This window comes from Schistocerca gregaria, chromosome 1 (assembly GCF_023897955.1).
Source record: "Schistocerca gregaria isolate iqSchGreg1 chromosome 1, iqSchGreg1.2, whole genome shotgun sequence".
NCBI classification, from domain to species: Eukaryota; Metazoa; Arthropoda; class Insecta; order Orthoptera; family Acrididae; genus Schistocerca; species Schistocerca gregaria.
The window spans coordinates 997699358-997726372 of NC_064920.1; the positions used below are offsets into that span (position 1 = coordinate 997699358).

Consider the following 27015-nt stretch of genomic DNA (forward strand, 5'->3'; position numbering starts at 1 on the left):
TGAGGCTTCAGCTATTAGAACACTGTTTCTTATATACCGGGTGATCAAAAAGTCAGTATAAATTTGAAAACTTAATAAACCACGGAATAATGTAGATAGAGAGGTAAAAATTGACACACATGCTTGGAATGACATGGGGTTTTATTAGAACAAAAAAAAACAACAAAGTATTGCTAGACGCGTGAAAGATCTCTTGCGCGCGTCGTTTGGTGATGATCGTGTGCTCAGCCGCCACTTTCGTCATGCTTGGCCTCCCAGGTCCCCAGACCTCAGTCCGTGCGATTATTGGCTTTGGGGTTACCTGAAGTCGCAAGTGTATCGTGATCGACCGACATCTCTAGGGATGCTGAAAGACAACATCCGACGCCAATGCCCCACCATAACTCCGGACATGCTTTACAATACTGTTCACAACATTATTCCTCGACTACAGCTATTGTTGAGGAATGATGGACATATTGAGTATTTCCTATAAAGAACATCATCTCTGCTTTGACTTACTTTGTTATGCTAATTATTGCTATTCTGATCAGATGAAGCGCCATTTGTCGGACATTTTTTGAACGTTTGTATTTTTTTGTTCTAATAAAACCCCATGTCATTCCAAGCATGTGGGTCAATTTGTACCTCTCTATCTACATTGTTCCGTGATTTATTCAGTTTTCAAATTTATACTCACTTTTTGATCACCCAGTATATATGTAAATTAGATGGCGATGGATGAGAATGCTATTGTTGTACCTGTCCTTTGATAGGGTGTGATTTTTTTAAACGTGTTCTTCATTTTTTATCTAAGGAGCAGAGAGGGCTGCCTGACATCCGGACCGCAAAAGAGTGAGATCTTTTTCAGGAAAATTTCCCCGCAGGCTGAAGAGTGGAGCAGACGAGTTCCCAGTCGGCAGTATTATCATATTCAGCATTTGGCTTACAACCAATCAACAACAGAACAAGGGACTGGAAGAAATTCGTGATTTATTGCTGGGCAACTGTTCTTCATTCACACAGACAACAACCAGATATTTGTGTGACTATCTGTGTGTGTAATGTGTCCGACAGTGTAATAATAAGCTCAGTTTTATTAAATTTTTACCCTTTTATTAAGTGACTACATGAAAGATCAAGCAGGGGAACACGGAACACTTTACAGGTCTCTTGTGATCAAGGGAGAGTCACTTTCAGACTAGCAATTACAATCGCTTAATAATGAAAAGATATCAAGGCCAGTTGAGACATCTATAAGATTCTAAAAAGATTATACGAAAGGAGTGTTCTTCTTCTAGCACCAGTTTATCTTAGATCTCTGGAGCAACGAAAGGTACGTAGTGATTGGAAAAAGCACATGCTTTATGCTCAAGAAATATGACTTTACGTGGATCCCACAATCACAGATCTTGCGAAACTCGGCTCGTTCTATCCCTTCGTGAGATGCATAACGCAGTAGGTAAAAGTTCTCAGATCGATGTAATCCAGCACTTCCGTATAGAGAAAAAAAATCGGAGCTTACCGAGTGTCAGGCCAATTTGCGATTGGATTCAACATTTCCTTGCAGCCCAGAACTCATCCCGTTGCTCCTAAAGAAACAAAATCAAGAGATGTAAAGATAATTTCCGTAGTACCTCAAGGAAGCGTGATGAGACCGGTACTGTTCCCAAGGTATACAGAAGAGATGGAGGGAAGCGTTGGAAGCTCTTTAAGACTGCTCGCAGATGCTGCTGCTGCCTATAAGAAAGTAGCAACGCCAGAAAGCAGTATCGATTTGCAGAGTGCCTTGCAGAGGATTGATGAATGGTGCAGGCTCTGGCAATTGACAATAACGTATCTGAATGTAAAATACTCGTACGACGCTTACATAGAAACAGAAATCCATTAATGTACAACTACACTATTGATGACAAACTACTGCAAACAGTATTTACCGTAAAATATCTATGAGTGACTATTTAGAGCGCCCTCAAGTGGTGCAAACAACATGAAGCAAATAGAAGGAAAAGCAGATGCTACGCTGACATTCATTCGCAGAATTTTAAGGAAATGTAACTCATCTACGAATAAACTTTACAAGGAGCTTCTACGTCTGATTATTGACTGTAGTTCATCAGTAAGCGACCATTAGCAGGTGTGACTGGCAGAGGAGATAGAGACGATCCAATACAGAGCGGCGCTTTTCGTCAGGGGGTCGTTTAGTTGACGTGAGAGCGTTACCGACATGCTCAACAAATTCCACTGGCAGACGGTACAAGAGAGGCGTTGAGCATCACGGGGAGGTTTACTACTCAAATTTCAAGAGAGCAGTTTTCGGGAACAATCGGACGACATATCAATTTCTCCTACATACATCTCACGAAATGATTATAACGAAAATTCGAGAAATTAGAGCCAATACAGAGGCTTACCATCTCTCTTCCCACATGCCGATCGTGAGTAGTAGAGGGTAGCAGAGATCAGTTAGTAGTACCACAAGTACCCTCCGCCGCACACCGTTAGATAAGTTGGTGGTGGAGATGTACACAGGATTCCGCCACTAGCTTGCCGAGCTTTTTGAGGTTAAAGGCGTGGTCGTGATGCTATATGAGAAAACAACAGTTTGATTTTACAAATACTTTTAGAATTTTTGCTCTTAATATTTATTGAGTAATGCTAATAGTCGCAGTGGAATTTGAATGTAAGGTGGTCATCTAGATTTATTCATATTTTCAATAATGTTTTATGTTATTCCATAACTGACGATACATTTTAGGAATCGTTATCTCAGTTTTTATACAAAATGAAGAATTACCGCGTAAATCACAGTTTGCTTTTATTTTTTATTAACGGCTACCTTTTTCGATCTGCCCTACAGATCATGCATAGGTCTAATTTGGAAAAAAAGACGACGAAATAAGAATTACAAATGTCTTCCACTTTCCATTTTATTTTGTCACCTCTTTTGCAGTTCCAACTTAGACATAAAGATGATCTGTAGGGGAGATCGAGTCGGAATTATGACCCATTTCATTTATTAGTGTTTAGTATTATTGTGAATAATTATGAAATTTCATATGCTAAAACTCGAACATTATTTTGAATAAATGTACCTAATTAGAACTGTCGATCACCACGTTCTGATTCTTGCTGTAATCCAGTTTCGACGTTATATTCTTTCATTCCCTTTACAGAGAAACATTTCTAGTCGCAGACGTACTTGCTGTTTGGCGAGAGAAACGGTGGTGGTGAAAATTTCCTCAGTTCACGGGGTTCGAGCTGTCTACCTCTGGATCGACGGTTGGTACACAAACTTGAGTTTGTAATCTCGTCCACTGAGGAACGTTGGAGTAGGAAGGTAAGCGTCTCAGGAAACAGGTTTAACAGCGAAGTCTTTCCGTCTAGTGTTCTGACCATTTCTCCAATCAGCTTGACTGCAGTCCCAGTAGTATTGTAGGGCAGAATGGAACATCTACGTCACGGAACACCTTGATGGACAGCTTCTACAAATCAGCAAAATCTCGGAAATTGCAGGTTTAGGTATTAATGTGAATATTTTCGAAAATGTCTTTTTCTCATCGTCGTGATCTTTATCATATACATCACGCACTGCGGCCTTTCATCCCTTCCGTTTCCTTCAAAATGCTCAAGCCATCTCTTCATTGGCCTCCCTCAAGATCTTTTCCCTGTTGTTTTATACTGTTTTATGGCTTTAATCATTCTTGCATCTGGCACGGGCTGTATGATCTTTCCATTTTAACTGATATCGTTTTATTATGTCGAATATATTTTGCATATTCAGTTCAGCTGTCGTCATTTCTCTTTTTTCCATCAAAGCCCATGTACAGATGGCGGTAGTATCGCATACACGAGGTTTAAAAGGGCAGCGCAAGGGCGAAGCACTCATTTCTACCAAGGTAATCCATGTGAAAAGGCTTACGACGTAATTATTATTATTTTTTTTTTAGTTATCAGTCTACTGACTGGTTTGATGCGGCCCGCCACAAATTCTTCTCCTGTCCTGACCTCTTCATCTCAGAGTAGCACTTGCAACCTACGTCCTCAATTATTTGCTTGACGTATTCCAATCTCTGTTTTCCTCTACAGTTTTTGCCCTCTTCAGCTCCCTCTAGTACCATGGAAGTCATTCCCTCATGTCTTAGCAGATGTCCTATCATCCTGTCCCTTCTCCTTATCAGTGTTTTCCACATATTCCTTTCCTCTCCGATTCTGCGCAGAACCTCCTCATTCCTTACCATATCAGTCCACCTAATTTTCAACATTCGTCTATAGCACCACATCTCAAATGCTTCGCTTCTCTTCTGTTCCGGTTTTCCCACAGTCCATGTTTCATTACCATACAATGCTGTACTCCAGACGTACATCCTCAGAAATTTATTTCTCAAATTAAGGCCGGTATTTGATATTAGTACACTTCTCTAGGCCAGAAATGCCTTTTTGCCATAGCGAGTCTGCTTTTGATGTCCTCCTTGCTCCGTCCGTCATTGGTTATTTTACTGCCTAGGTAGCAGAATTCCTTAACTTCATTGACTTCGTGACCATCAATCCTGATGTTAAGTTTCTCGCTGTTCTCATTTCTACTACTTCTCCTTACCTTCGTCTTTCTCCGATTTACTCTCAAACCATACTGTGTACTCATTAGATTGTTCATTCCGTTCAGCACATCATTTAATTCTTCTTCACTTTCACTCAGGATAGCAATGTCATCAGAGAATCGTATCATTGATATCCTTTCACCTTGTATTTTAATTCCACTCCTGAACCTTTCTTTTATTTCCATCATTGCTTCCTCGATGTACAGATTGAAGAGTAGGGGCGAAAGGCTACAGCCTTGTCCTACACCCTTCTTAATACGAGCACTTCGTTCTTGAACGTCCACTCTTACTATTCCCTCTTGGTTGTTGTACATATTGTATATGACCCGTCTCTCCCTATAGCTTATCCCTACTTTTTTCAGAAACTCGAACAGCTTGCACCATTTTATATTGTCGAACGCTTTTTCTAGGTCGACAAATCCAATGAACGTGTCTTGATTTTTCTTTAGCCTTGCTTCCATTATTAGCCGTAACGCCAGAATTGTCTCTTCGTGCCTTTACTTTTCCTAAAGCCAAACTGATCGTCACCTAGCGCATTCTCAATTTTCTTTTCCATTCTTCTGTATATTATTCTTGTAAGCAGCTTCGATGCATGAGCTGTTAAGCTGATTGTGCGATAATTCTCGCACTTGTCACCTCTTGCCACCTTCAGAATTGTGTGGATGATGCTTTTCCGAAAGTCAGATGGTATGTCGCCAGACTCATATATTCTACACACCAACGTGAATAGTCGTTTTGTTGCCACTTCCCCTAATGATTTTAGAAATTCTGATGGAATGTTTCTATCCCTTCTGCCTTATTTGACCGTAAGTCCTCCAAAGCTCTTTTAAATTCCGATTCTAATACTGGATCCCCTGTTTCTTCTTCTATCACATCAGACAAATCTTCACCCTCATAGAGGCTTTCAATGTATTCTTTCCACCTATCTGCTCTCTGCTCTGCATTTAACAGTGGAATTCCCGTTGCACTCTTAATGTTACCATCGTTGCTTTTAATGTCACCAAAGGTTGTTTTGACTTTCCTGTATGCTGAGTCTGTCCTTCCGACAATCATATCTTCTTCGATGTCTTCACATTTTTCCTGCAGCCATTTCGTCTTAGCTTCCCTGCACTTCCTATTTATTTCATTCCTCAGCGACTTGTATTTCTGTATTCCTGATTTTCCCGGACATGTTTGCACTTCCTCCTTTCATCAATCAACTGAAGTATTTCTTCTGTTACCCATGGTTTCTTCGCAGCTACCTCCTTTGTATCTATGTTTTCCTTCCCAACTTCTGTGATGTCCCTTTTTAGAGACGTCCATTCCTCTTCAACTGTGTTGCCTACTGCGCTATTCCTTATTGCTGTATCTATAGCGTTAGAGAACTTCAAACGTATCTCCTCATTCCTTAGAACTTCAGTGTCCCACTTCTTAGCGTATTGATTCTTCCTGACTAATGTCTTGAACTTCAGCCTACTCTTCATCACTACTACACTCCTGGAAATGGAAAAAAGAGCACATTGACACCGGTGTGTCAGACCCACCATACTTGCTCCGGACACTGCGAGAGGGCTGTACAAGCAATGATCACACACACGGCACAGCGGACCGCGGTGTTGGCCGTCGAATGGCGCTAGCTGCGCAGCATTTGTGCACCGCCGCCGTCAGTGTCAGCCAGTTTGCAGTGGCATACGGAGCTCCATCGCAGTCTTTAACACTGGTAGCTGCCGCGACAGCGTGGACGTGAACGGTATGTGCAGTTGACGGACTTTGAGCGAGGGCGTATAGTGGGCATGCGGGAGGCCGTGTGGACGTACCGCCGAATTGCTCAACACGTGGGACGTGAGGTCTCCACAGCACATCGATGTTGTCGCCAGTGGTCGGCGGAAGGTGCACGTGCCCGTCGACCTGGGACCGGACCGCAGCGACGCACGGATGCACGCCAAGACCGTAGGATCCTACGCAGTGCCGTAGGGGACCGCACCGCCACTTCCCAGCAAATTAGGGACACTGTTGCTCCTGGGGTATCGGCGAGGACCATTCGCAACCGTCGACATGAAGCTGGGGTACGGTCCCGCACACCGTTAGGCCGTCTTCCGCTCACGCCCCAACATCGTGCAGCCCGCCTCCAGTGGTGTCGCGACAGGCGTGAATGGAGGGACGAATGGAGACATGTCGTCATCAGCGATGAGAGTCGCTTCTGCCTTGGTGCCATTGATGGTCGTATGCGTGTTTGGCGCCGTGCAGGTGAGCGCCACAATCAGGACTGCATACGACCGAGGCACACAGGGCCAACACCCGGCATCATGGTGTGGGGAGCGATCTCCTACACTGGCCGTACACCTCTGGTGATCGTCGAGGGGACACTGAATAGTGTACGGTACATCCAGACCGTCATCGAACCCATCGTTCTACCATTCCTAGACCGGCAAGGGAACTTGCTGTTCCAACAGGACAAGGCACGTCCGCATGTATCCCGTGCCACCCAATGTGCTCTAGAAGGTGTAAGTCAACTACCCTGGCCAGCAAGATCTCCGGATCTGTCCCCCATTGAGCATGTTTGGGACTGGATGAAGCGTCGTCTCAAGCGGTCTGCACGTCCAGCACGAACGCTGGCCCAACTGAGGCGCCAGGTGGAAATGGCATGGCAAGCCGTTCCACAGGACTACATCCAGCATCTCTACGATCGTCTCCATGGGAGAATAGCAGCCTGTATTGCTGCGAAAGGTGGATATACACTGTACTAGTGCCGACATTGTGCATGCTCTGTTGCCTGTGTCTATGTGCCTGTGGTTCTGTCAGTGTGATCATGTGATGTATCTGACCCCAGGAATGTGTCAATAAAGTTTCCCCTTCCTGGGACAATGAATTCACGGTGTTCTTATTTCAGTTTCCAGGAGTGTATATTGTGATCTGAGTCTGTATCTGCTCCTGGGTACGCCTTACTATCCAGTATCTGATTTCGGAATCTCTGTCTGACCATGATGTAATCTAATTGAAATCTTCCCGTATATCCCGGCCTTTTGCAAGTATACCTCCTCCTCTTGTGAGTCTTGAACAGGGTATTCGCTATTACTAGCTGAAACTTGTTACAGAGGTCAATTAGTCTTTCTCCTCTTTCATTCCTTGTCCCAAGCCCATATGCTCCTGTAACGTTTTCTTCTACTCCTTCCCCTACAACTGCATTCCAGTCGCCCATGACTATTAGATTTTCGTCCCCCTTTACATAATGCATTACCCTTTCAATATCCTCATACACTTTCTCTATCTGTTCATCTTCAGCTTTCGACGTCGGCATGTATACCTGAACTATCGTTGTCGGTGTTGGTCTGCTGTCGATTTTGATTAGAACAACCCGGTCACTGAACTGTTCACAGTAACACACTCTCTGCCCTACCTTCCTATTCATAACGAATCCTACATCTGTTACACCATTTTCTGCTGCTGTTGATATTACCCGATACTCATCTGACCAGAAATCCTTGTCTTCCTTCCACTTCACTTCACTGTCCCCTACTATATCTTTATTGAGCCTTTGCATTTCCCTTTCCAGATTTTCTAGTTTCCCTACCACGTTCAAGCTTCTGACATTCCACGCCCCGACTCGTAGAACATTATCCTTTCGTTGATTATTCAATCTTTTTCTCATGGTAACCTCCCCTTTGGCAATCCCCTCCCGGAGATCCGAATGGGGGACTATTCCGGAATCTTTTGCCATTGGAGAGATCATCATGACACTTCTTCAACTACAGTCTACATGTCCTGTGGATACACGTTACGTGCCTTTAATGCAGTGGTTTCCATTGCCTTCTGCATCCTCATGTCGTTGATCATTGCTAATTCTTCCCAGCCCTAGGACAAGAGAGTGCCCTGAACCTCTATCCGCTCCTCCGCCCTCTTTGACAAGGCCGTCGGCAGAATGAAGGTGACTTCTTATGCCGGAAGTCTTCGGCCACCAATGCTGATTATTTATCAAAATGTTGGCAGTGGCGGGGATCGAACCCGGGACCGAAGACATTTTGATCATGAATCAAAGACGCTTCCCCTAGACCACGGTACATAACGGAAATCAACAATCCTTGAACACGGAACGGTAGGTGGCACTAGATGTATGGGGCATTCTGTTTCGGAAGTCGTTAGAGAATTCATTGTTGCGAGACCCATAGTGTCAAGTGTGCGCCGAAAACACCAAATTTCGGGCATTAACTTCTCACTACGGACAATACCGAAGACCTTCACTTGATGAGTGAGAGCACCGGCGTTTGGGTTTGCTGTCACTGCTCAAAAATGGCTCAGAGCACTATGGGACTTAACATCTGAGGTCATCAGTCCTCTAGAACCTAGAACAACTTGAACCTAACTAACCTAAGGACATCACACACATCCATGCCCGAGGCAGGATTCGAACCTGCGACCGTAGCGGTCGCGGGGTTCCACACTGAAGTGCTTAGAACCTCTCGGCCACCCTGGCCGGCCTTTCCCAATGTTCTGTGTAAAGTTCCACAGAAAGAATTGAACAGCTCAGTTCTAACTTTTTTTTGTATTTCAGTGTTTGTCCTGCATGTAATACTGCCCTACAAATATTTAAATTTATTAACTTGCTGTATGCTCTGTTTGTCACTGTGAGTCTCAACTCGCGTGGTCTGGTGTCCTAAAAATGCCATTGATTTTGTGTTTGTGATGGAAACGTCTTACTTAAGACAGATTCTTGTAAGTCGTTTTCACTGTGACCAACAATTACTTTCTCTTCAGCAAGAGATGGTGGGCTAACATCCACATCGCTAATTTTAAAATGTTTTATTGCCTGTACCCAAGTTCTGGTTAAATCGTCGAGATACATATTAAAAAGAGTGGGTGAGAGAGCACACCCTTGTCTAACTCGCTGGATTATTTTAGCCATATTATGTCTGTTACCTGCTATTATTATCTGTATTTTGCAATTCGTATATAAGCCCTGTACAGCTCTTATAAAGTTAGATGGAATCCCTCTGTTTCTTAAAGTTTCCCACAGTTTGTTTCGATATATTCCATCAAACGCCATTTAGTAGTCAACGGAGGCAAGAAAAATTGCCAAACTGAATTCACGATGTTTTTCTGCCTTTTCGAATACTGTGATGGGCATCAGATAATACTGCATCATCGATTGGCGATAGCCGTTAAAATTCTTGCATACAATTGATAACGTGAATTAAGAAGGTTTCTGTGACATAATCATAGAATCACCCTGTAACTATACACACAGATACAAGCGGGAGCCCCTACAGCGCCCTGTAGCATCATTGGATCTCTTTTTCCGGACACAGGTTCTTATTCTCATTTTGGTGCTCAGGACATCTTCTACACCCCCTCGAAGTTTGTCGATGTAATTTTGAAACAATCTCTGCAGCCACTCTGCCAGTGCGTATTCATAAAATCGAGTATTCTTATTTTTGCAGTGTTTGGGGTTTACTTTATCCGTTCTACATTGATTTTGTCACATCTTGAAAGACTGCTCTTTCTAGACTTGATTCCATCTTGTAGTTCCTCCAACATTATTAAGCCTACGTTCGTATCTCGCTCAGGCACGACCATCTGCATATCTTTGACACTCGTACATACACACATTAATCCTAGTTCTATAGATCATGAATACGACATTTCGTAATAATGTGGAACGCGTTCCTTTAACATAAGTTTTCTTTACAGAAAACTATTAATTAATTAATTTAATTTTAATTTTATTTTTTTATTTTAATTTTATTTTTTACGGTTACTACTTCATATCTAAGAATTCATGTATTGAGTAGAAGAAGTTGTCATTAAGAAATTATTTTAATTTGCTTTTAAATGTTGGTTGACTATCTGTCAGACTTTTAATGCTATTTGGCAAATGACCAAAGATTTTTTGTGGCAGCATAGTTCACCCCTTTCTGTGTCAAAGTGAGATTTAATCCAGAATAGTGCATATTATCCTTTCTTCTAGTGTTGTAGCTATGCACGTCCAGAATATCTTATAGTATATGTATTGTAACCAATTATATTCAGTTGTTGTCTTTATTTGCAAATGTCCTTATACCAACATCTTCAACTTTTGTAGCCCTGTCGATCTCAATTGCGTATTATATTACGGTATCTTGATAATTTTTGCTTTTGGACCGTGTAATGACAACTGAATGAAACATACATAGAGGGCCGGCCGCGGTTGTCTAGCGGTTCAGGCGCTCAGTCCGGAACCGCGGGACTGCTACTGTCGCAGGTTCGAATCCTGCCTCGGGCATGGATGTGTGTGATGTCCTTACGTTAGGGTTAAGTAGTTCTAAGTTCTAGGGGACTGATGACCACAGATGTTAAGTTCCATAGTGCTCAGAGCCTTTTGAACCATACATACAGGAACAGATCACAGATACCACAAAAATTAATTCAATAGTGGGCAATAACGTTCGATATTTGGCAATAACATTCGACAGTTGGCAACACAGACCAAAACAAAACATCACAACAAGTGTTCACTCCCTAGTGCTGTTAAGCCTGAGACACAAAATTTCAAATGGTAGTTGTAATAAGTAGAACAACAGCGCAAAAATTGGAGTAAAGACAAACGATGTAGAACAACATCCACGAAAGGTATAAGTAGAACTTAAAATTATTACCGCATTATAGAAAAGCAAACTTGCAGGATCGTGTATATCATTATCTCAAGTGTAAACTATATAATGTAAACAGAAATGTATACATACTCCAGGCCACTGAATATGCCCTGCAAAGAATAAAGACGAAAGGGGTACGGCTCAAAACCTGTGTTTCATTCAGTTGTAATGTAAATGTAAATGTCGTGTGACTAGGGCCTCCCGTCGGGTAGACCGTTCGCCAGTTGCAAGTGTTTCGATTTGACGCCACTTCGGAGATTTGCGTGTCGACAGGGATGAAATGATGATGATGATGAGGACAACACAACACCCAGTCCCTGAGCGGAGAAAATCTCCGACACTGTCGGGAAACGAACCCGGGCCCTTAGGAATGAAATTCTGTTGCGCTGATCACTCAGGTACCGGAGGCGGACATTCTGCTGTAATTAGACGACCCAAGAGTAAAAATTATCACCATACCGTAATGTCCTTATTTTCTTTGTGCTTTTCTGAAATGCGGAAATTTTGCTTTTGGAATCCTGTTCCACAGGGCCGTTTACGGAGCCCGCGGAGTAGCTGGTCGACAATGAAGCGGGCAGGGCGTTTGCGTCCGGGGAGCCGTGGCATTGCCTGGCCTTGGCATGGAAATCACCAGCGCGCTGCCCACCGCCGTCGCGCTGTCAGTCCTGCGCGAGGCGTCTTCCGGATCGCCCGACGAGGTAAGCTGCTCCAGGCTCCTGGCTTCTGGCGCCCCGGCGCACCGGCAGACCACCCCGCACGTCACACTGCCCTCACCAACAATGTCTTTCGGCGCAACCACCTGCAGTCACCTATATCCAGTGGTCCCGCCATAGGCCTTATATTTTGACCCAGCCGGCCGCTGTGGCCGAGGGGTTCTAGGCGCGACCGCTACGGTCGCGGGCTCCAATCCTGCCTCGGGCATGGACGTGTGTGATGTCCTTAGGTTAGTTAGGTTTAAGTAGTTCTAAGTTCTAGGGGACTGATGACCTCAGAAGTTAAGTCCCATAGTGCTCAGAGCCATTTGAGTCATTTTATTTTGACCCAACTTTTCATCATGGGATTTGTTTTTGTCGTATTGCATTTTCTTGAACGACACGATCGTACGACGTTATTAACGAAAACTTGCACCGCAAAACTTGCGAAAATGGAAAGTGTTATTGATGTGCAGTTTTCACAGAATGCATTGGTAATCACGGGCTCGCATCATTAGTCAGTAAACAGATTGTATTACTACTTAGGAAGTGCACTTTTTGTGCAAAAATACACTTTTTAAATGGAACAGTGCATATTGACATTAGCAAACAAAAAGTAGGGTAAAGTAGAAAGTCATTGTTGTTTGTGGCGGGATTCTAGTGCGAATCGTTTACGAGATATAATATTTTGAAGTTTGCACACCGACACTTGTTTGTACCACTCGACATGCGTAGTTTTTAGGTACGATATTGTTATGTTTGCTTACAGTGTGCTTATGTGTCCCTTGTGTCCACTGCGACTTGCTGATCTGCGCGTTTGAATTGGAGCTGTAGGTCGTGAGTGGACGATGGGATATATTGTTCAAATGGTTCTGAGCACTTTGGGACTTAACATCTTAGGTGATCAGTCCCCTAGAACTTTGAACTACCTAAACCTAACTAACCCAAGGACATCACACACATCCATGCCCGAGGCAGAATTCGAACCTGCGACAGTAGCAGCCCGCGGTTCCGGACTGAATGGGATATAAAAAGGCAGAAAAAGCCGATATGCTATTGGTCTATGTAGGGTGTAGGAAGAAAGCAGTTCGTTCTTGTACGGTGTTTATGCAAAGTGTCCTAACAGACGTCAACCACATCGTCTGTTATTTATCAACCTCTTCAACCAGTTACGTGAAAGTGGTGGTGTAACACCTAGACGACGTGACAGAAGGAAACAAGTGTCGATAGAAGACGTGGAAATTAATGTTCTAGCTGCTGTTGCAGTTGATCCTCACGTTAGCTGTGTAATGTCTCTTTCTGCTATAAGTTATATGAGGGATTCTATGAAGTTCGTGAAGTTAAATTTCGTAAAGCTATCTTTCATAAAACCTCGTAAGAAAGAAATACAAAATGCAATATTATATTTACAGGTTGCCAAATTTAACTTTAAATTCTGATTGAAAACGAGCTCCAGGCTCCCTGCAAATAATATCAGATGCGTTAGCATAATAAAATTTAATCAAAGAGTGTTGTTGGGTTGTTTTTGGGGAAGGAGACCATAGCGCGAGATCATCGGTCTCATCGGATCAGGGAAGGACGGGGAAGGAAGAGGGCCGTGTCCTTTGAAAGGAACTATCGCGGCATTTGCCTGGAGCGATTTAGGGAAATCACGGAAAACCTAGATGAGGATGGCTGGACACGGGATTGAACCGTCATCCTCCCGAATGTGAGTCCAGTGTTTAATCACTGCTCCACCTCGCTCGGTATGCAGAGAGGCACCTGACCTATAATACATTGTATCACTGAAAATAGTCACTTTATGATAAAATAAATCTTGTGGTTTGATGATAATTTTGATAGTATTTTTAAATAAGTACTTCTGCTCCGGCTTCGTCGTATTTCCTGTGGAAATAAGAAGCTTAAATGTGCCCCGTAATGGCGGCCAACTTTCTCAGTCAAAGATGATCGCAGCTAGCTTCGCAGCAGCTACAAAAACTCTTGCGTTATAACAAATGTGGCGTGGGTTCCTTAAATGATTATTCTGCACTCCAGATTAGTTTATTATATTTTCGTAACTCCTTTACACATCAATTACGTTTTAGTAATGAAACGAGAGCAAGACAAAAGCTATCGCAATACAGTCGTACCTTCTGCACTCAAACAATAGCTAAGACACAAGAAAACATCAGAAGATGCCTAAGTTCATTGTCTTCCAGTCCTATAACAAAGATTATAGTGTTCAGCTCTTTAGATTATACAAATGATCTCATATCACGGAGAAAATGTCTTTTTTTCTATTATCACAATCGATAAATTATCTTTAAAGTTTTTTCGTCACTTTGTCCGTATCACAATTGGGCATTAAAGGTCACACAACATTACGCATGTATAGTTCTTTTGTCGTTATTTATATTGTTCATGTCAAATATACGGAGCCGCGCGGGGTTAGCGGAGCAGTCTCATGCGCTACAGTCATGCTCCCTCGGGCATGGGTGTATGTGTTTGTCCTTAGGATAATTTAGGTTAACTAGTGTGTGAGCTTACAGACTGATGACCTTAGCAGTTAAGTCCCATAAGATTTCACACATATTTGAGCATTTTTTTTAAATATATGGAAAGGGACAATGTAGGTTCCGCGCAATCGCATGAGGAAGTGGCACGAATCAGGGAGGTGTCCTATGCATTTACCATCGTCATAGATTCTATCCCTATTACATCTCTCTCGACCAAGAGCTGCATGGAAGAGCAGAATCGTGTTAATTTCTGTACTTGGGCATTGAGGCAAGATACTCCAGATGCATCGTGTATCTTGTTTAGTGATGAAACCACATTTACCAATCATGGGATGGTGAATCATCAGCTCATAGGCCCGTTTTTCATGGAAGGAGCACCGAACTCGCACAAGCATCGCAGCCTGATAACAGGCTATCTTCCACTGATGCTAGGAGAGGTTCTTCTGCATACCAGGAGGAATGTGTAGCACCAACATGATAGCTGTCCGGACCATACTGCGCCAGGCGTTACAGCGCGTCTTCACGAATTGTTTCCAGATCTTTGGTTCGGAGGCTGAGGACCTGTACCTGGGGCAGCCCGTTCCCCGGGTTTGACGCCTGTAGTTTCTGTGGGGAAAACTGAAAGATGCTGTCTGTGAGGACATAATAACAACACCCGATGGTATGCAGTCTGCCCGGACATCTCAGCTGAACCAGACTGGAAGCACCCCTGCCGGTGGTCATTTTGTACAAAACCTGTGGTGATCAGTATTGTCGTTACTGGTCAGAATCCACGTAACTAGTGTATGCTCTTGTTGTTTATGTGTGCACCACAGGCACTGTACAAGTGTAGGCGTGGAAATTTTTCAAATTAATGTCTCGTAAACGATTCGCATTAGAATTCTGTAACAAACACCACTGACATTCTGATTTACCCTGCTTTTAGTTTGTTAACGACAATAGGCATTGTTCCATTTAAAAAGAGTATGTTTCCACAAAAAATGAACTTTCTAGGTATTATTATAAGCTATTGATTGGCTAACAGTATCAGCTCCACACTACCAATCCATTCTGTGAAAACCGCACATCAATAGCACTTTGCATTTCCTCAATACTTGCGAAGCAAGTCGTAGCTGATTCAACCCTCTACATCTTCAGAGTGCCTCACATTAAAACGATCACGTTTCTCAACAGCAAAGTGGCTTAGATATCGATTTCGCCTAAAATATATTTTTAGAACAGTTCGTGTCGGTCGTTACCAGTGAAGTTTGATAGAGCAGATATTACTGAGAAAATAAACCAATGAAAATGTACAGTTATCTTCGATTGTTCCGCGGATAACAGAGCTGTATACGTTCATTGATACCATTAGAAAAGGAAGATTACGGCTGAAATTCCTGTCGACAGCAAATCCTTTTCGCCACACGCTACAAAGTGGTTAGCGGAGTGTTGATCCTAAGTCACTGCCGCTACTTATTTATTCAAACAGTGGCTTATTCAGTCTCACAAAACAGACTTTGCTATTTATAGAAGTGGTTACCAGCTTTCGAACGTGGAGTTGTACCGTTTAGTTAGGACACGCTGATTGGCTCAAACGGCTCTGAGCACTATGCTATTTAACTTCTGAGGTCATCAGTCGCCTATAACTTAGAACTAATTAAACCTAACTAACCTAAGGACATCACACACATCCATGCCCGAGGCAGCATACGCTGATTGGTTCTGAGCTTTCAAGCTCAATACATCCAAAGGATCGAGCGTAAAAAAGTCGGGAAGGTCAAATGTCATCCAAGTATAATGTTACTGAGAAATTAATATAGGAGTCAAGTCCGTCTGTTACGGATGGGCACTTTCAGCGGATATTATCAGAATATGTTTTATGGATTAGGTTATGGTAGGTGCTGTATTATCGTCCTGCAAATGTAGGACAGGATACCTTGATTACTGTTGTAAAAGCTTTCACTTGAGTTATGAGATGCAGAAGATATAGGAGACACAACACCCATTTTCAAATACACCAGAGAAAAAAATATCTAAATTATATAATTTTAGGTACTTGAAATAACTTCATGCTCATTATTCCCTCCTATTTCATTTCCGTTGTCTGATTTGAAATTTTGATAAAAGCGATGGTGAAGGGAAGATACCAACTACAACATCGACATTCCGCCACAGAGTTTAGCAGCTCTGATGGGCCTGCCATTGAAATACTTTGATTTCAGATCAGTGTCATTTATTTTCTGTGCCTTATCTTTGCCCTTCTTCAGACGTACTGTTGTATGTGAATAGTAAATAGACTATATGCCTCCCCCCTACCTGCAATCTTAGAAGATGTCCTTTCGGAAACTACAAGGATTTTTGTTTCTTTTGTTAGCTTCTTTATTAATGAAGCTAAACTAACAAAATCCTCTTTCTAGTTTTCCAAAAATGTAGCGAACGGATTGCTTTTCCTTGCACTTCGGATAAGGTTTGTCCGTACTTGAGGGTTGTAAACGTATTTTGTACGTCACTAATATTTCAATTACACCAAAATCTGAATCACAAGACAATCAGGCATTGTAAATGTATTCTTCGTTATAAGGGAATTATCACTTTCCGTGTTAGCCATGTTGGTCGATTAGCCATGTTCGTAGATTAGCCATGTTGGTCGATTAGATAGTCAGTCAGCCTGTCGGAACCTATGGATCAGAGAGGCGTGGGACACCCTCTTCTTCCACACGGAACCTTGAGACTATTTTGTGAGCCCTGTTGCCTTCTCCTTTTTAATATGTAAATGGAGCTATTCCACATTTTGGTAGCCCAATAAACTGTCGCCAGACGAACCCAGCTGACATAATACGCATATGGTTCAATTTTCACCAAACTGTTGGACACCTCATTATTTCACTAAACCCTTCAATAGATGAGACGGAATTTTTGTGGTATTTCGTACTGATTGCCTCCGAAAAGTTAAAAATGCTTACTGGAGACTATGGAGAAGCCATAAGTAGCGTCATAACCATTTTACCGGACGTGCTAGTTTCAAAGTTACTTCAGACTCCAAGTTTATGGAGATCGGTCAGTGACATTTTGAAATTATAAGGAAGTCCATCAGGCTGCTCACGTAGTACAAATGGCAGAGCACGTCCCAGGCACTACAGGTACGTCACTTCGAGTCCCGGTACGCGCATTCATTGTGTCACAAAAGAAACTGAGAGCGACTGCTTCAAAATGTACGCATGAATACAGCTGTAATATGGTTCAATTAAATAACGCGAAATAAGTACAGAGGTAATGACATTGTCATGAAGAGGCATCCGATTCGTGTCAGGTTTGTCATATCTGTTCAAGAGCATTACAGAAAACAGAAAGACGGAGAGGAATGAATTTATGATGCTTTTAGTTAGGATAGCATCCTTAGAGAGGGGTAAAAGAACATGACAGTATCTTATCTACAATTGCACATACACATAACACAGTGGCCAGCGTGATGAAATTCAGAGACAAGATTACATACAGCAAAGCACAGATTTTCATTTCATCAACGGACCACGCGTGAAAGGATCAGTAAAAGATAACACGAAACAAGTTGTCTATCATCATAGACGGCGCAAAATAGAGAATTATCAATACACATGTGGATCTGAAATATCTTGACGAACTTTGAATTATACAGGGTGGTCCATTGATCGTGACCAGGCCAAATATCTCACGAAATAAGCGTCAAACGAAAAAACTACAAAGAACGAAACTTGTCTAGCTTGAAAGGGGAAACCAGATGACGCTTTGGTTGGCTCGCTAGATGGCGCTGCCATAGGTCAAACGAATATCAACTGCGTTCTTTTAAATAGGAACCCCCATTCGCTTTGTGATAAATGGAGCTGTAATAGTCACAAACATATGGCTCACAAGTTTAGACGAACAGTTGGTTGCAGGTAGGTTTTTTAAATTAAAATACAGATCGTAGGTACGTTTGAACATTTTATTTCGGTTGTTACAATGTGATACACGTACCTTTGTGAATTTATCATTTCTGAGAACGCGTGCTGTTACGGCGTGATTACCTGTAAATACAACATCAATGCAATAAATGCTCAAAGTGATGTCCGCCAACCTCAATGCAGTTGGCAATAAGCGTAACTACATTTCTCTCAACAACGAGTAGTTCGCCTTCCTTAATGTTCGCACATACATTGACAATGCGCTGACGCATGTTGTCAGGAGTTGTCGGTGGATCACGATAGCAAATATCCTTCAACTTTCCCCACAGAAAGAAATCCAGCGACGTCAGATCCGGTGAACGTGCGGGCCATGGTATGGTGCTTCGACTACCAATCCACACGTAATGAAATATGCTATTCAATACCGCTTCAACCGCACGCAAGCTATGTGCCGGACATCCATCAAGTTGGAAGTACATCGCCATTCTGTCATGCAGTGAAACATCTTGTAGTAACATCGGTAGAACAATCCTTAGGAGGGCCAATTATCTTTCCTCCCATACCCACCAAGGTCGCTGATGTTCCACTTGTCGCAGCCAACGTGGATTTTCCGTTGGCGGCCGCGATGGTCTAGCGGTTCTAGGCGCTCAGTCAGGAACCGCGCGACTGCTACGGTCGCAGGTTCGAATCCTGCCTCGGGCATGGATGTGGGTGATGTCCTTAGGTTAGTTAGGTTTAAGTAGTTCTAAGTTCTAGGGGACTTATGACCACAGATGTTGAGTCCCATAGTGCTCAGAGCCATTTGAACTATTTGATTTTCCGTTGCCCAATAGTGCATATTATGCCGGTTTACGTTACCGCTGTTGGTGAATGACGCTTCGTCGCTGAATATAACGCGTGCAAAAAATCTGTTATCGTACCGTAATTTCTCTTGTGCCCAGTGACAGAACTGTACACGACGTTCAAACTCGTCCCCATGCAATTCCTGGTGCATAGAAATATGGTAAGGGTGCAATCGATGTTGATGTAACATTCGCAACACCGACGTTTTTGAGATTCCAGATTCTCGAGTAATTTGTCTGCTACTAATGTGAGGATTAGCTGCGACAGCGGCTAAAACACCTACTTGGGTATCATCATTTGTTGCAGATCGTGGTTGACGTTTCACATGTGGCTGAACACTTCCTGTTTCCTTAAATAACGTAACTATCCTGCGAACTGATGATTTCGTCCAGGATACCTAGCAGCATGGAAGTGAAACATGGACAATAAATAGTTTGGACAAGAAGAGAATAGAAGCTTTCGAAATGTGGTGCTACAGAAGAATGCTGAAGATTAGATGGGTAGATCATATAACTAACGAGGAGGTACTGAATACGATTGGGGAGAAAGAAGTTTGTGGCACAACTTGACTAGAAGAAGGGATCGGTTGGTAGGACATGTTCTGAGGCATCAAGGGATCACCAATTTAGTACTGAAGGGCAGCGTGGAGGTTAAAAATCGTAGAGGGAGACCAAGAGATGAATACACTAAGCAGATTCAGAAGGATGTAGGTTGCAGTAGGTACTGGGATATGAAGATGCTTGCACATGATAGAGTGGCATGGAGAGCTGCATCAAACCAGTCTCAGGACTGAAGGCCACAACAACAACAACCTAGCAGCATACATATCACACGCCCGTTGGGCATTTTGGTCACAATAGCCACACATCAGTACGATATCGACCTTTTCCGCAGTTGGTAAACGGTCTAGTTTAACACGGGTAATGCATCACGAAGCAAATACCGATCGCACTGGCGGAATGTTACGTGATACCACGTACTTATATGTTTTCTATTACAGCGCCATCTATCACAAAGCGAAAAAAGTGGTCCAACTAAGACATTCATATTTCTTTACGTACTACATAAATATGTAATAAAATATGGGGATTCCTATTTAAATGACCTATGGCAGCTTCATCTAGCGGGCCAACCATAGCGCCATCTGGTTTCCCCCATCAAGCTAGACGAGTTTCGTTCTTCGTAGTTTTTTCGTTTGATGCTTATTTCGTGAGATATTTGGCATGGTCACTATCAATGGCCCACCATGTATAGTTTTATCTGATATGATTAACAGAAACAATTTTTGTCTCTTAAGTTTGTCATTGGAATGGAACCTTGGTGTTCCTCTTCCACAGTAGTATTTCAGATGTAAAAAGCGAATGAAAATTTTTCCGGTGTCTTGAGGACGCAGGTTTCTTGGTTCTCCATCACAAAGTATTGATGAATTCCGGACTTATCTTCTTGCGATCTCCATGAGATGACGGTCTGTACAGACTCGTCAGAATTTCGCAGTGTATCAACGAAGTAACTCCGTCATTGATGACCCGAAACTTCCTAACCTTCTAACTATGCACCGGACCAAGGACACGAATCCAGACTCTTGAAACCCCGAAACAAACGTTTATCAACGGGCAAAGTGTTTATAACTCAGTACCTCTCTCTTTGCAGGAGCATCGCTCAAGAAAGAAAATGCTCTGAGTTCATGTTCTGGTCCATGAAGATTGCATGGAAATATATATGCAGAGTAAATGTTAGTGCAGAGCGAAAGATCCGTCCTAGAAATAACTAACTGGCTGTGGCAGACCATTTCCATCAAATACAACCCCACAGAAGAGCCATGAATGTCCGATCTGTTTCGGGGGCAATAGGAAGGTAGTGGCAGATTAAAGTTTCAAAGTGAGATTCACTTGCATACTCAGTTCTTTAGAGCATGTGCGTCTCAACTGGAGACGTCTTGTCTGTGAATCGGTCCTGCAAACATTTTTTTATCTGACAGGAATTCCAAAGAACCTCGCATGATTTACCGAGCCACACGAGTGTCGCAGAAGTACCAGAAAGTTTAATGATGAAATAGGAGAAATTAAGATGCATTCAAATCGCACAGGTAATCAATTTCTGCACGTAAAACGTGTGAACGGAAGAGAAAGGCGCCGGCATGGTGCTAGTGTGATAATACACAAACACTGGTTTGCAGATTAAATGTGTAGACGGAAATGTCATATGATGCTTTTACCGCTGGTGTGGTTTCCTTCAGCCCACTTTCACAGGAATAAACAGTAACATTTTGTTTCTCCGTGAAGTATCTTTTCATTGGCATCGTAATGAAGTTTCTCCGTTTATTTTGGATAGCTTCTGTGCACTTCATCATGCATTAGAACAACCGTTACTTTAGGCTTAGGTTTCGTCATGTGGAAAAATACGGTATTCTAGGTTCGGTTAGCTACATATCGTTTCCTTTTGACGTTTGTGAGTATGCGTACATTATGAAAATGTTCTTTGGGAGATGGTGAGAGTAAAGTCGTCGGGACTCAGCGATGAATGAACGAACTATTTCGGCTAGAGTTCAGATAATATCTCAAACTTCATTACAGATAAAGACTGGTTGTCAGACTGGGATTCCAACACATATTCTTGCAAATAGTGGAAGTATTGGGGCCTGCCCAAAAGCTCCTAGCTGCCATTACTCCGCCCTTGGTATGGGTACTGACTGCGAAAGACAAGTATACTACGTCAAGCTGCGGCCTAGCAAGCTGTTTTAAACTGTAAGAAAGCTTCATCGGAGCTTACAGTTTGCTGCAGAGGGAAGAATCAGCCTGAAGGTTTATTGTTTCTAAGTTGTCGATCCAACCCATGAAGTACGGTAGAATGTGGATAAACTCCACGCTGTTATTCACTTCTTCTGCCACGAGCTGAATCTTAGTTCCCTAGAATAGAAACAGAGATTTTTAACGTAGTCGTGGAATCTATTTTAGATCCCTAATTACGTCATAATAAATTAATACAATAATTACGTCATAATAGAAATATTACATAATAACATAATGCCATGATAATAAACATGATTTTCTTCCAAGGTATAAAACGCCCTCTTGAATCAAGGTCACTAAAAGAAGGCAGATAAGACGTTCTAAGACTTTGAACCCAATCCCGTAGGTAATCGTTGAGAAGCACAATAGAAAGTGTGCACTTTTCTAGTGCGCTTCATCTTCATGGCATTACCGAGAGCCGGCCGGTGTGCCCGAGCGTTTCTAGCCGCTTCAGTCTGGAACGGCACGACCGCTACGGTCGCAGGTGGAATCCTGCCTCGGGCATGGATGTGTGCGATGTCCTTATGTTAGTTAGGTATAAGTAGTTCTAAGTTCTATGGGACTGATGGCCTCAGATGTTAAGTCCCATAGTGCTCAGAGCCATTTGAACCATTTGTATTACCGAGAGTTGGTAAACATTACGGATGGCTTCTGCATGACATGTAAACAAGTCTTCCCAAGAGCAGATAAAAATGCTAGTTTGACATACCTCGTTAAACACAGTTACCGAACAAGCATAACGTGCACTGCAGCAAGATATAAAACTGGAATGGATACATAGGCAAACTGATAAAGAGAAAGACTAAAGATGATGACATAAAACAAAGACAAAAGCAAATCACATAATGAGATTACACAAACTTTTTTGATTACGTGAATTGATTCCTATCTCTCTTTTCACTTCCATTAGAAAGCAGTAAATTTTTTTATATGCCAAGACTGTGGTTGCCAATAAAGTTGGCATAGACGCTGGTAACTGTATTTCTTACTCACAGCATTACTTAGCAACACTGATGTAAGATTCCAACGGCTGACGCATCCACTTCGCCACAGTTACGAAGTGGATGCGGTGTAGGTGGTGCGCAAATTGACAGTTTTGAACTTCAACCGCTCTATGCTAACTGCAGATTTCTGTGAAGGTGTGGTTGGTGGCACTGGGTTATTTGTGTGTAGTATTTCCCTTCAGTTGTCCGGGTAGCTTGCCATTCTTTGCCACACTCAATCTGAATCCTGCAGATCTATAATGGATCATCCGCTGGAACCTGTGTATAGTCTTCTGTACCTGAAAACATCACTACCGTGGCAAGAGTGTCGTTGCTCAGGACACTGTTGTGAGATTTAATCCAGTACATGGACACTCTGCGTTCTTACCTTTCCTGATAGTTTTCGTTTGTATTATCTCGTGGGCCATCGACGAAGGTACTTACAGAGCGTGAGCGCAGATTTAGAGTCCGAGAGGATGATAATATTTTCCTCCGGTTCCGTACAGCAGTGCTTAAGGACTTCCAAGATGGCCGTAAGGTTTGCTTTCATTATTGTAATTTCCTTTGGCAGCTTGTGCTTAAATCCTATTTGCGCGTAATTATCATAGGAGGAGCTTTCTGTTCTCTCTTGGTTCTTTGATGTATCTTTGTAGAGTATCCCCGCCTGTGAATATTGAGCTCGGAGCTCGAGCATGGGATGATTTGAAATAGTTAAAGAAACTGGGAGATTAGATCTCAATTCAGATTCAACGACATTACCTAATCAACTCATTCAGGCATGAGCAGTCGTGCAGACATCCAACGCGCGGTATTGTCTCTATACATTCATTGATCCGTTAAAACATAATTTTCTTGACAAGTTATTATGTGTGTGCCATACTTTGTAGCTGACTCTTTACATTTTTAATATATTTCCTCAAAATTATCAATACAGTCAGCAGAACAGCACACTGCTTTCATCACAAAGTTCAAGACGTGGGATTCTCTAATAATAAGACGTGTCATTATACTTTTTTTGTCATTTGTAGCTCAGATTTTGTGATATTATTGCTAGCAGAATGCTGTTTTCGCCAACGGCCTTGCTTCAGTGATAACATCGGTTCTCCCCAGATCGCCGAAGTTAAGCGCTGTCGGGATTGGCTAGCACTTGGATGGGTGACCGTCCGGTCTGCCTAGAGCTGCTGGCAAGCGGGGTGCACTCAGCCCTTGTGAGGCAAATTGAGAAGCTACTTGATTGAGAAGTAGCGGCTCCAGCCACGAAAACTGACAACGGCCGGGAGAGCGGTGTGGTTACACGCCCCTCCATATCCGCATCTAGTGACGCCTATAGGCTGAAGATGACACTGCTGTTAGTCAGTACTGTTAGGGTCTTTCGAGGCATGTTCGGACGGAGAGAGAGAACGAGAGAGAGAGAGAGAGAGAGAGAGAGAGAGAGAGAATGCTGTTGTCGAGAGTAAAAAATTGGTACATAGAATTTCTATCTCAGATGTTGAGAGTATGAAAGCCACGCTAGGATGTGTTTGCGGAAACGAGCCCACCAATACATTCCTAACGATCGGATATCGTATGCGCTACGCCAGTTTGACAGTTTCCTGGTCAACAGGCTGTGTGCCGAGGTAAATTCAATATCTGTCCTCAGTGTAATATGGCGTGACAGTGCAAGCGTCTTGAATGGTGATGTTCTGCCGTTTTAAGACATGTAGTTGGTTTTGGAGTTCTGAAGCTTATTTTCCCACAACATAACTCAATGAACAACAACGAAACAGCGAATGGCATTGAATACGATTTAATCAAATATCATAACAGCGATTAGAAAGTTCTTGCAAAGATCTACCACCATTTCTAGTATTTATTAAGTACTGTAAAACGTAACAACTGTATCTGATCTGTCATAGCCACTGAGAGTACACACAGATGTGAGAGGTGAGACAAGCCAAAAAAAAAGAAAAAAAGAAAGGAGAGGGAGAGAGAGAGGCATGTACTAGATTATGAGCGATACACAATGTATCTACGTTGGATAATTCTTTGTATCCGACCTCTGTGGCATTAGGTAATGAATTCTGGGTAGGACTGACTTCCGAGCAGCTGTTCCCTTAAATGATCGTGAATTACGAGGCATGGGCAAGCTTTGCTGACCCGCGGTCTTGATTCATAGCCTCACTTAAACTGGCGGGCTGCCTGCTCACATGACGCAACAGCAGCGGTTCTAGCACAAAAAGTCACAAATTTAGAGTTCGTGACGTTAATGTTGATCGGGTAAAGCATCTCTGTGAATGGCACCCCTTTCCTGACACGTCACGCCAACAGATTGTGCCTCACAACACACGGTTTTGCTAGTATATTCATTTTGTTAGGACCCCATCTTCGGATGTTTACTCATCGTGAACATTGCACCTTTACTTCCGACCTTTTTTCTTCAAACTTCCGTTGTAAAGATCTGTAGTGCTCACGACTCATAAATAAATGTCATCATCTGAAGATGGGTTGCTGGGCATCTTGAAATGCAGCATGGAAAAATAATTGCCTATAAAAGCAACTAGTACAGCTAATGCAAACGCGTACTCATTTGTTTTCCGCATCTACTCCCATACCACTGAACCCATTTCTACCAAATTTGGTACACATATCACTTGGACATAATCCTTGTAAGATTAAGAACCACCTACCTATCAAAGCTGTGGAGGTTGGAGTGAAAAAGCATTGTAGCCCAAGAAATAGGAATATCTACATTTTAGTCGTCCGGTATCTGAGACCAAGAGCACTTAGTGACATGTAACAAATTTTATTTATAATTTCAAGGCCTTACGAAACTTTTTCTCGTTGACAACTCCCATAGACTGATGAAAGGAAAAAGTTCATCGCTTACTACGTTTTCGCCTGTTGACGGAGTAAAGCTGCCTCATGAACCATGAAGTTTTAATTCGTTACTTCTTTACTACTAACTTCATTCGGTTTACATTTTGCATACGGTATCCACATATACCACTGAATGTATCAGCAAAATTATGCCAGTATAGGAAACATAGTTCAAGAGGTATGATGCCGTAAACAATGAGATCCTGAAAAACTGCCGCATCATGCATGACGTTTAAATGTACTACTTCTTTGCTGCTAACTCTCTCTTCAATACATTCCGCAGACTGTATCCACATATGACCCTGAATGTGCATCAAAAATATATCATATTCAAGAAATACGACGTTCTGTGTGAAAATGAAGCTACACGGGGAAATGCAATAGTGATACAGGTATTATGAAATATGTTTCACATATGTGAATTGTATTTGACATTTGTGTACACGAGCAAAGCCGCGGATAGCTAGCTCATCCTACTCCCCTTGGAAGGATTTCTACCAAATTTGGTATACGTATTAGTTAAGATGTTGAAAGAAATACTTTGGCGGTGAGAACTACCAGCGTCCTATTGGGGTGAAAAGTGATAACATGGTGACAGAAGAGACGAGGAGGAGATGGAAACACAAAGAGGGGGATGGAGGAAATGGAAACGGACGTTGGCGATGGGGGAGAATGAATTGGACGGAAAGAGGGGAGAGAGAAATGAGCAGGGGAAAGCAGTAGATGGACAGAGAAATGAAAGAGTTGGACAGAGGCAGGGGGGTGGATGAGATGGCACCGAGAGTGGGAGGAGGAGATAAGCAGAGAGAGGACGATGATTAAATTGACAGAGAGGGGAAAGGAGGAGGTGGACAGAGAAAGGAAAGAGGGGGGGGGGGGGACTGTGAGAGAAGAAAGAAGATGAGATGAACAGCGAGAGTGGGGAGGAAGAGAAGGCACTGAGAGGGGGAGTAGGAGGTGAACGGTAAGAGGGCTAGTAAATGGGCAGAGAGGGGAGAAAGGGAGGTGTACAGAGAATGGGGGGGGGGGGGGTGAAGTATAGAAGGAAGCAATCTGACCAACAGAAGATTGGGAAAAATACATACCCATCAACGCCGGGTACTCAGCTAGCTCATTATAAATTACCTACATTTTCGACAGTTGCGGAGTTTTAATGCATCCACAACGGACAAGAACTGTTTGCTTATGTTAATACGGGAAAGTCTGTGATTTCATTAAATTCGTTTTTTTTTTTGTCTAACAACTTAGACATAAATTTATGGAGCGTGTGCTTTCT

The 27015-nt window shown here is 42.7% G+C and overlaps 1 protein-coding gene across 1 annotated transcript in view; it reads left to right on the plus strand.

The window, feature by feature from the left end:
* The first annotated feature begins 11827 nt into the window (after positions 1–11827).
* The window catches only part of LOC126312183 (phospholipase B1, membrane-associated-like), a 147996-nt gene continuing 132808 nt past the window's right edge, over positions 11828–27015 (plus strand). The window contains exon 1 of the mRNA XM_049992239.1: positions 11828–11880. The gene's annotated coding sequence lies outside the window, so the exon portion shown is untranslated. The remainder of the gene's footprint in view (positions 11881–27015) is intronic.